Source organism: Suricata suricatta, chromosome 12 (genome assembly GCF_006229205.1).
Source record: "Suricata suricatta isolate VVHF042 chromosome 12, meerkat_22Aug2017_6uvM2_HiC, whole genome shotgun sequence".
Classification (NCBI taxonomy): Eukaryota; Metazoa; Chordata; class Mammalia; order Carnivora; family Herpestidae; genus Suricata; species Suricata suricatta.
This window is the reverse complement of record NC_043711.1, coordinates 104,686,373-104,692,720: the sequence shown is the minus strand read 5'-3', so window position 1 is coordinate 104,692,720 and position 6,348 is coordinate 104,686,373. Positions and strand designations below refer to the sequence as shown.

The 6,348-nt window shown below is 57.5% G+C and overlaps 1 long non-coding RNA gene across 2 annotated transcripts in view; it reads left to right on the top strand.

Moving 5' to 3' along the window:
- Positions 1-2,118, top strand: part of LOC115275033 — a 4,708-nt gene extending 2,590 nt beyond the window's left edge. The window contains exons 2-3 of one of the 2 annotated variants that reach the window (XR_003901377.1): positions 597-1,354; positions 2,092-2,118. This is a non-coding gene — a long non-coding RNA (uncharacterized LOC115275033). Of the gene's footprint in view, positions 1-596; positions 1,490-2,091 lie in introns of those variants that run through there. The other variant, XR_003901378.1, reaches the window with a different exon arrangement.
- The last annotated feature ends 4,230 nt before the right edge of the window (positions 2,119-6,348 follow it).

Below are 6,348 nucleotides of genomic sequence, written 5' to 3'. Positions count from 1 at the left end.
GTCCCCAGGGGCCTAATGGCTGGAAAGAGCCTCCGTGGCTTTTGGGAGCCAGCTACACATGGGTGCTGGTTACACAGGTGTGTTACATTTGCGGCCAGCCGTGGAGCTGCACCCCGGTGACCTGAGCCCTGCTGTGCCGTGCCCCTGTGTCGGTTACGCTCAGGGAGAAAGTGAACAGAGCCTTGTTCGGGGCCATCCACCACGCTTTTACTAAGTGCCCCGAGAAGCCAGTGTTTACCGAGCCGCCCTGTGCCAGTGCCGGTGCCCGCCCGGCCATGCATTCTCCTCCCCTGCCCCTGGCCCCGGGCCTTGGAGGTGTGATAATGCCGCTTTGGAGGCGAGGCAGCCGGCCAGGGAGAGGTGCTCGGCCAAGGCCACACAGCCAGCGAGTAGCAGGGCCGGGATTCCCACCAGAGCGTCAGGCTCCTGCCCAGCACACCGCACCCCAAGGCACTCAGCCCTGGGGGATGGGGACCAGAAGTGGTTTTTGTGGTCCAGGGGCTCACCCTTCACAGGTGCCTGGATGGGGGTGCCCTGGGCATCTGGGGGAGTAGCTGCTGCTTCAAGGCTGTGTCCTCTCTTGACCCCTCGCAAAGGCTGCACGGCACATCTTCAGGAGTTGCCATGGTAACCCACAGGCTTACCCGGAGCGTCCTCGGAGGCATGCTCCAAGTCCACTCCATGGCTGGGCGCTCTGTGCTGGTGGGGCAGAACCACAGCCCCAAGAATGAAGTCGTGTAAGTAAAGAAGGGGTGGCAGAGGCTGGGGGAGAGCACCCGGCCTCCCAAAGCCTGGACTCTGCTGACAGTGCTCCGTAAGCCAACCTGAGCGCCCCTTGTACACTTACTGAGACATCCCAGCCCAGTAAAAGGCTGGAGCATGTGGGTGAAACGATTCTGCCAGGCACGTGGGCATTTTCTCTTGTGTTCAGGTCTGGGGTGTTAGCCCAATAGACCTTCCCTTCTGCTGCTGCCTTAAACACCCTGGGTGCAAAGGCTGGATCCATGCCCTGGCTGGCAAGAAATCACGCACACCAGGAGGCTGGCTGTAGGTGCCCAGGTGCACGCGGGGCAGCACGTGGGCCGGGCTGGGACGGCGTCTGCACCCCAGGAAGAGGCTCCTCGGTGCGGGGCCACATCCAGTCTTTCCAGCAGGTAACAGCGGCCGGACGGGGGATGGTGCCTGAAGCCATAGCCCATGGTGCATCCTGTTCCTACAGGCCCTCGCAGACCTGCGTGGACACGTCTTTCCAGGTTCTGGACCAGGAGAGCCACCTTTGCCTTGGGACTCCTGTGGGATTTGGGCACAGAGTGTTTCTGCAAACAGCATTCAGCCCACACTGCTGAACCTCAGGGTGGGCGCTCCAGGGTCTGATGTCTCCCCAATGGGCTGGACTGGAATTTATGCTATATTCATTTCCTTATCTGTTTACAAGTTTTACTGAGGGGCGTCTGGGTAGCTCAGTGGCTGTGTGTCCACTGGTTCATGAATTCAAGCCCCACATTGGGCTTGCTGCTGTCAGCGCAGAGCCTGCTGGGGATCCTCGGCCCTCCCCTGCTTGCACGTGTGTGCTCAAGCACACGCTCCCAAAAACGCCCTAAAAATAAATAGAAATAAATAAAAAATTTATTGAGATATTACACACCATAACATTCACCTTTTTAAAGCATAGACTTTAGTGGCACCTGGGTGGCTCGGTTGGTTAAGCATCCAACTTCAGCTCGGGTCTGTAGGTTCGAGCCCTATGTCAGGCTCTATGCTGACAGCCCAGAGCTTGGAGCTACTTCAGATTCTGTGTCTCCCTCTCTCCTCCCCCAGTGATGCTCTGTCTCTCTCAAAAATAAATATTAAAAAACTGTAACGTGTACAGTTTACTGGGGTCTAGCAGAGCACCAGAGCTGTGAAGCTGTCTTCAGTATAATCCTGGATCATTTCATCCAAAACCTCTACCCACTAGTAGTCACTCCACACTCCCCTCTCCCCTGAGACCTAGGCAACTACTGTGGGTTTGGCTGTTCTAGAAATTTCACTGCTGTGGAATTCTATACTGTGTGGTCTTTTCTTAATTATTGTTTTTGCTTTTTATTTTAGAGCACGAGTAGGGGGAGAGGGAGAGAGAGACAATCAAGCCGGCTCCATGCTCAGTACGGAGCCCGACACGGGGCTCGATCCCACAAGCCCAGGATCGATCGTGACCTGAGCCAGATCAGGAGCTGGACTCTCAACCCACCCAGCCAACCAGGTGCCCCTTACCCTACATGGTCTTAGGTGACGGCTTCTTTGACCTGGCTTCCTTGATAGATGTTCTCAAGGCTTATCCACATTGCCGTGTTTATGGGTGCTTCCTGGCCATGGCTGAGTAACATTCCGCTGTACACAGCTGCTTGTGTTTTCTCAGGCGATGGACATTCGGGTCGTTTCTACCTTTCAGCTACTGCTAATAATGCAGCTGTGAACATTTGTGTACACGCTTTCGTGTGGGCTTCTGTTTTTATTTCTCCCGGGTATATACCTAGGAGTAGAGTTGCTTGGTCATATGGTGATTCTATATTTAACATTGTGAGAAGCGCCAGACTTTTCCAGAGTGGCTGTGCCACTTTATACTCCCACAGCAGTGTGTGAGGTGAGCCGGGCCCGGCTTGATGTTGTCTAGGGACAGGGTGTGCGGGTCTCGGCGGCGCTGCCCCTCCATCGGGAATGGGAGTCGCTTCCCTGCTCAGGCGAGGGCCCGGCACCGGGCGTCCACTGCCGAGGGGCAGGCTTGTGTCTTGAGCAGAGCAGACAGACATTTCTTCAGAGCTAGGCACTGGCAGAGGGCGGGCAACCCCTTCCTGGGAGAAGCCTCTTTTCCTGGCCAGTCACGCAGCACAGGTCTGCAGCCCAGAGACCCCGATCTCCAGCTCCAAGTCTTCCAGCCTGTGGTTACCACCCCGTCCTGATGTGTGTAGACCACACATTCTCATTTCTCAGTAGAAAAATAAGGCCCACACAGCAAGTACCTTGCCGCGAGCGCTGGAAGGAGAAGCCCTAGCGTTGAGATTCGTAATTGTTGAGTGTGTGCTGGGCATCGTGCTGAGCAGCCTGACAGGCGCAGCGACATTCCCGCGTGGTTTTACAGACACGAGGCTGAGGACGGGCAGTTGAGGAGCATGCCCACGTCCGAGCAGAGCCCACGTGCGCACCCAGGCTGGGAACGCCCCCAGTGTCTGCGGGGTGCTGTTACACGCCCCCCCCCCCCCGCGTGTTTGCCGAGTGAGTAGATGAGCTTTCCTGGCCGCCCTGCCTGTCATCGCACAAAGTCCAAGCAGGTGGGGCCCAGGCTGGTTTCTCCAGCAAGCGTCGGGGGAGGTCGGGAAGTCAGGCTGGGCCGGGAGCTGTCAGCCGCCATGCAGACCTGGCCAAGTCTCCGCCCACCCAGCGGGAGCTGCTGCCCGGAGGGAGTGTGGGGGGGGGGCCCCACACTGGGCACATGTGGCCTGGCCCTGCTGCCTCCCACTGTCTCAGCTGGTCTCCCAAAGCCTGAGTCAGAGCCTCAGGCCACTGGTGCTCAGCTCAGCCTCTCACAGTTGGGCTGCAAATCCCTTTAGGAAAGGAGATCTGTGTGGCTGCAGTTCCCTCCTTGTGCCCACAGGTACTGTCCCCTGCACGGGTCCCCCCAAAACTGCCCTGGTCTCTCTTCCCAGAGGGAGAGCTCCTAGAGCGGGGTAGGCAAACCAGCCCCGTCATTGCAGCCGGTCTCGGGGCTCAGCCGGTGCGCACCCCCTCCCTCCTCCGCTGTCCAGCCTACCCGGCCAGCCTCACCCCACCTCTGCTGTCACCTCTGCGGGTCTTGGGGGCCCACCTGGGGGTGTGACCCACATCCTCAGTCCTGAGGATCTGAGCCCCTGGTTGCCGTGCCTTCTCAGGCTGGGATGGCCGCGCCGTCCACGCACATGAGAGTCACACTGGGGGCCCCACGGGGCCAGGAGGGCGGGCACTCCACACGTGTCCCCACCCCCTCCCGCTGACAGAGCCCTGACTGTTCCTCCTGTCTGGGCCCGAGGGGCTGAAATGCCAGGGGGGCCTTTCACTTGCGGTTTCCACTTCCTGGGTGCCCTTCCTCTGGGCTGCTTACGGCCCAGCCCTCCCTTCTTCTTTTTGATGTCACCCAATCACACAGCCCATCTGCAGCCACCAGCCACCCTGTGAGAATGGAAAGCAGCCCCCCGCACCCCTGCGTCCCTCCCTACTTCACCCCCCACATTCTTTCCCCACAGGTGCCCTTGGCTCTCCCCCTAGGATGCCAGGATGCCAGCCCTGTGACGGCAGCCTTGGGCTCCAGCGCCTACAGCGGGTGTGAGCACCTCGTCCAGATGTGCGGGCAGACTGCTGCCAGGCGGGGGGAGGAGATGGGCAGGGGCCTGGTCCTGCCCACCGCTGCCCGGGCTCTGCCGGCCCCGGGCTCCCGCGCTCGCCGGTGGGGGGGACCCGTGTCGTGGGGGCAGGGCTGGCATAGCGTGTTTCTCGGGTGGGGGGACAGCCGTTGCCCCAAACTATTTTTGAAAAATTTACAGTAAAATTTTATTTTACAGATAAATAGAAACTCAGAAAAATTAAGCGCCTTATCAAGCACGCTTGGCTTTAAATGCCTGAGGGCTGCCTCAGCTGCAGAGCTGACAGGCCTGCTGGGTGTCACGGGGAGTTAGAGATCTGGGTGTTTCAACACGTTTATTTATTTTTTAGAGCGAGAGAGAGAGCACCAGTGAGTGGGAAGGGGGTCAGAGAGGGGAGAGAGAGAATCCCAAGTTGGCTCTGTGCTATTAGCTCAGAGCCTGATGCAGGGCTAGAACTCACAAACCTGAGCTGGGATCAAGAATCAGACGCTTAATCGACTGAGCCACCCAGGCGCCCTTAGAAATCTGGATTTCATGAGAAACCTGATTTTATTTGTCAGCAACTCATCTATGACACTGTGCCCGGATTCTTCCTGAAGTGGGAGGGGCTGGCAGGTGCTCTTGATTCCCCGACCCCCCCCCCTTTCGGCTTTTGGGTCAGACACTCACGGCTTCTCCTTTCTCTTTGGGCAGGCATAAGGGTGACATTTCTTGATGTTTGCAGAACACTTCCCCCCTCGGGCCAGTGCTTCTGCTGGGTGCTTAGAGGCACGGATGGTGGTAGCAGGAGATGAGGGACAGCCACGGTGAGAGCTCCTCCCAGACAATGTAAGCGGTGACTTCCGGGTCAACCTAGCTTCGTGAGCACGCGCACCCCTCCCCTCCCAGGACCCAGCGGGGACCACCGGAGGACGCCATGGCATCTTGTCTCCCTCAGCTGGAAGACAGGCGCTGCAAAGGCCCTGGCGGTGGGACCAGGGCAAGCCACAGCGGCTCTAACATCCAGGGTGCTGGGGGCTGTGCGGATGGGGTGCGGGGGGTGCTGAGGACAAGCAAGAGCAGTTACGAGTCTTCAAGGAGCACTTAGACCCCAGCTCCAGGTGGGCAGAAGCCTGGAGCCCCAGACTCACTCTTGGGGGTCAAGGCCAGGAGGCCCTGGGCTGGTGGGGGGCACCCAGCCACAGCCGCGCACATCAGCCAGGGAGGGGCCGGCAGATCTTGAGAGGCCACCGTAGCCATCACTCTGCTAATTCCCAGAGTTCCCTTGCCGCCTGTGCAGGAGATGGGGATGGGGGTGGGGGTCTGCAGAGTCGGCCGGACTCCCGCGACCTCTGGCCGAGTGTCTGGACCCTTTTGCTTAAGCTTAGTGGTCTACCCTCCCCCTGTCCACACTGCCCATAATAGCCCTTCATGCCTCTATAAAGACCAGCAGACTGCCTGGATCACCAGCCCCTCAAGGGAAGAGCATCTAACACGAAAGATAGATTCTGTATCTGCCAAAATAAAGGAGCCCTAAGGAAACAGAAACAAGAGGAAAAAAAAAAGATCATATAAAAGAGGAAAAAAAAATCTCTGATAAAATACCACAACCATGACGAGAACGAGATGCTATAAAAAAGGAACAGTCGGAGAATAAGAAAGAGCTCGTTTTGGAGGCACCTGGGTGGCTCAGGTGGCTAAGTGTCCAGCTCTGGATTTCAGCTCAGGCCGTCACCTCACGGTTCATGGGATCGAGCCCTGAACCGGTCTCTGTGCGACAGCACGGAGCCTGCTTGGGATTCTATCTCCCTCTCTGCCCCCTCCCTGCTTGCACACTCTCTCCCTCTCAACATAAATAAACTTTAAAAAGAAAGAGCTCCTTTTTTATTAAAGTATAAACAGCAAAAGTGAAAATTTAGTCGAATAGAAATTTCCCATAAATTATAAAAAGCAAAATGAAAACTACAAGAGAAAATATGAAGCCAGACCACGGGTT